This window comes from Strigops habroptila, chromosome W (genome assembly GCF_004027225.2).
Source record: "Strigops habroptila isolate Jane chromosome W, bStrHab1.2.pri, whole genome shotgun sequence".
Classification (NCBI taxonomy): domain Eukaryota; kingdom Metazoa; phylum Chordata; class Aves; order Psittaciformes; family Psittacidae; genus Strigops; species Strigops habroptila.
The window spans coordinates 30,257,418-30,261,791 of NC_044301.2; the positions used below are offsets into that span (position 1 = coordinate 30,257,418).

Consider the following 4,374-nt stretch of genomic DNA (forward strand, 5'->3'; position numbering starts at 1 on the left):
CTGTTTGGCTGCACAGTCGAGTTCCTGAAATGTAACTATAAAAGCAAGGCAGTGAGAGAAATAAATGGATTTGGTTGGGCTTGAGCATACGCTGAGTCTGTGTCTTTCAGCCCGCCACAAATGGCGCCCAACGTGGGTTCTTAACAATACCAGTGGCAGCTTTGTAACCAAACTAAGGAAGAGGGATGGCAATTTCTGACTTCAGAATCCTAAGACACGCGCCTACGGCCACACCACCCTGAAAACGCCCGATCTCATCTAATCTCGGAAGCTAAGCAGGGTCAGGCTCGGTTAGTACTTGTATGGGAGACCGCCTGGGAATCCTGGGTGCTGTAGGCTTTCCTGTCTCTGCTTCCTCCCGGCTTCCCCTCCTCCCGGCAAAGCATGAGACTGAGAAAGTCCTTGGTTGGAGTAAACATTACTTAGCAACAACTAAAAACATTAGTGTTATCAGCGTTGTTCCCAGGCTGAAAGTCAAAAACACAGCACTGCACCAGCTACTAAGAAGGAGAAAAATGACTGCTATAGCTGAACCCAGGACACCGCTGAACAGGTAAGTAACGCGGTTACGGTAATCATGGGGCAAACAACATCACAAGAGCATAAATTGTATATTCAAGTTTTACAGCGAATTTTAAAAGAACAGGGATTTAAGGTAGCACTAGTAAAACTGGCCTCATTGTTAATGTGGGTAAAGGCCCATTGCACTTGGTTTCCTGTAACAGGAACTTTTGATAGTCAAATTTGGTCAAAGGTGGGAGAAGAATTGCAAACAAAAAAACTGTTGCAATTTGAAGTTCTGGAAGAGTTAATTGTTACTTGGAGAAAGGTATATACCACTTTAAAAACTTTACAGGCGGTTGAGGCTGTTTTGACATCTAAAATGGAGAATGAGAAGGATGATGATAATATACATGATGATGTCCCTTCTCCATCTGATTCTGATTTTGATCCTCTTGGTCCTGGACCTACTGAGCCAGAAAAAGAGCCTGATCTATATCCACCTTTAACGCCTGTAAAATCCATGGCAGCTGCGGCACCAATGGCAGCATCACTTTTACAACCTAAACAGGCTTCTTTTTAACACCAACGATTGATTTGTTTAGTAAACCACCTCCCTGTAATCCAGGGAAGGTAATTACTTTGTTGGACTCCTGCTGTGAAGAAGCTTTAAAACACGGAGATGTTTCCATGTTAACTGCAATGCCTGTTTTATATCAACCACAACTGCCTCCCGAATATACCACTTTACAATATGAAATGATCAAGGAGGTGAGAAAGGCGATCAAAGATTATGGGTTGCAAAGCACTTATACCATGAGCTTATTGGAAGCAATAAGAGAAAGTTATACCATGACACCGTATGATTGGAAGGCATTATTAAAAATGATTCTTACATCAGCCCAAGATGCAGTTTGGTCGGCAGAATATCGTGACTTAGTAATAGTACAAATGATGGATAATATCACAAATGCAAACAACATCGGGATTGGGATGAATGAGTTAATAGGGGAAGGTCCTTATTTAACTCCTCAGGCACAAGCCACCCTGCCTAGGGATGCTTTACAACAAGCCTCTCTATTATCCGTTCGAGCTTTGAGGAAGGTGCCTGAAACAGGACATCAGGATTCACCATTTGCTGCTATTCGGCAAGGTATACATGAGCTGTATATTGCATTTATTGATAGACTGCAAGCTGCAGTCAATCGCCAAGTAGAAAATGAGGAAGCTGCACAAATTTTAGTATTCCAGCTAGCATTTGAAAATGCTAATGCAGATTGTAAAAAGGCTTTATCTTTTGTGAGAGGGACTGCAAAAACCTTAGTTGATTATATCAAGGCGTGTCAGGATATTGGCTCGGAAGAACATAAAGCTAACGTACTAGCAGCAGCCTTATTGCAACATCTAACAATGAATAAATCACCCTCACAACGAGTGGCTATAAAATGTTTAGCACCAACAACTTTATGTCCCCGATGTAAAAAGGGTTTTCATTGGAGCAATCAGTGTCGGTCTAAATTTGACATGCAGGGGGGACCCTTGCCGGGAAACTCCCAGCAGAGTGCAAGACCTGGTGCCCCTCAACCCAACAGGGTTTGCCAAGTTCATTATGTTCCTCAACCATCATGCACTTGCAATCTAACACACGAAAACAATATGTCTGTGATTTGTCTGCCAGCACCAGTGGCAGCGCAGGCTTGGACTTGGCCGCAGCCTCCGATACAACCCTCTTAGATACTAAAGTCTGTTTAGTTAATACCAATGTGTATGGACCTTTGCCCATGGGATTTTGTGGACTTATATTGGGATGATCTTCTGTATCAAAGGCAGGGCTTTTTGTCCTGCCTGGAGTTATAGATTCTGACTATACTGGAGAGTTGAAAATTATGACTTGGACTATAACACCTCCTTGCAAAATATTACAAGGAGATTGTATAGCACAATTACTTTTACTTCCTTATTTTGTTCCTCAAGCATCAAATGTTGTAAGGGGAAATCAGGGATTTGGTAGTACCAGGATGCCTCAGATCCTCTGGGCACAAAAGATTACGCAGTCACAGCCCATGTTAACACTGACAATTAAAGATCGATCTTTTACAGGATTGTTAGATACTGGTGCGGACATTTCTATTATATCGCAAAAAGAATTGCCGCGAGATTGGCCAATAGGTCCTGCATTCGCTACAGTATCTGGTGTTGGAGGGATTCAAATTCCATTACAGAGTTTAATTGCATTAACTGTTGTCAGTCCAGAAGGAAGAAAGGCTTCTCTTTGTCCTTATGTGATGTCAGTTCCTTGTAATTTATAGGGAAGAGATTTACTGTCTCAATGGCAGATGACCCTTACTGCTGCTTTAGCAACAAATTTAACCCTAGGGTCATGGTCCATAAGCCCCAGCTCAAACTGACGGCTCACTGCCCAGCCAATTTGGGTTGACCAGTGGCCCCTAAAAGGGGAAAAGTTACAGTAAGCAGAAAGACTTATAGAAGAGCAACTACAGGCTGGTCATATTGTTCCCTCAACAAGTCCATGGAATACTCCCATTTTTGTAATTCCAAAGAAATCTGGAAAATGGAGACTTTTACAAGATTTAAGAGCAGTCAACGCAGTTATGCAACCTATGGGAGCAATACAGCCTGGAGTTCCTAATCCTACTTTGATCCCTTCAAATTGGCCTCTGTATGTAATAGATTTAAAAGATTGTTTCTTAACTATACCACTTCATCCAGAGGATTGTCTCCATTTTTCCTTTTCTTTACCAACAATTAATAATCAGGCACCCATGAAACGATATCAGTGGATGGTTCTTCCACAAGGCATGATAAACAGCCCAACTATATGTCAAATTACGGTAGCTGCGGCAATTGAGCACACTTGTAATAAATTTCCACAAGCATGCATTTATCATTATATGGATGACATTTTGCTTGCTGCAGAAAATACTTTAGTATTACATGAGGCATTACAGCATTTGTTATTACATTTGAAAACTTTTGGACTTCAGATCGCACCCGAAAAGGTACAAAGTCAGGAACCTTGGAAATACTTAGGTTGGACTCTTTTTAATCAAATTGTTCGTCCTCAAAAGCTAACTTTGTCTACACAAATTAAGACCTTACGTGATGCTCAAAAGTTGCTTGGCAGTATTAATTGGCTAAGACCTCTGTTAGGAATTGCCACACATGAATTGAGCAATTTGACATTTTAAAAGGGGACGCAGATCTTAACTCACCACGTCACTTGACTAAAAAGGCTAACTATGAACTACAACAAGTGTTACAAAAAATACAAATGGGTTTTGCAGGGCGCATAATTCCACACCTAGCTGAGGGAATTTATGTAATTAATAATCCTTTTCAGCCTTTTGGTCTAATTGGTCAATTTGATGAGCAAACCAAACAATTAATAACACTTGACTGGGTGTTTTTATCAAATAGTTCAAAGAAAACAATAACAACAAGAATTGATGCAGTAGTCACAGTCATTGAAAAAACAAGATTGCGTTTCCAACAGTTATGCGGATGTGATCCAGCCTTTATTTCCTTACCTATGTCCACTGACTCTTTTCAAGTGCTTTTTAGGGAATCTCTTTCGCTGCAAGCAGCATTGGCAGATTATTTGAACAAGATCGTGTTTATGAACCCGAGTCACAAGATTTTTACACTTTTAGAGCAAATACCTTTATCTGTGCAATCTATCATTCAAACTGTGCCTTTACCTAATGCTAGAACTGTCTTTATTGACGGCTCAGGAAAATCACATAAAGCGGCAGTCACTTGGCAGGAGGAGGGTGTTTGGCGTGATTCTGTTATTCAACAACAAGGTTCAACACAACTAGTCAAATTAGCAGTGGCTATACATGCCCTTGAACT

General features: G+C 41.0%; 1 non-coding gene across 1 annotated transcript; it reads left to right on the top strand.

Moving 5' to 3' along the window:
• Positions 1-220: 220 nt before the first annotated feature.
• LOC115619321 lies at positions 221-339 on the top strand. Its single transcript, XR_003994974.1, has one exon. It is a non-coding gene; the product is annotated as a 5S ribosomal RNA (ribosomal RNA).
• The last annotated feature ends 4,035 nt before the right edge of the window (positions 340-4,374 follow it).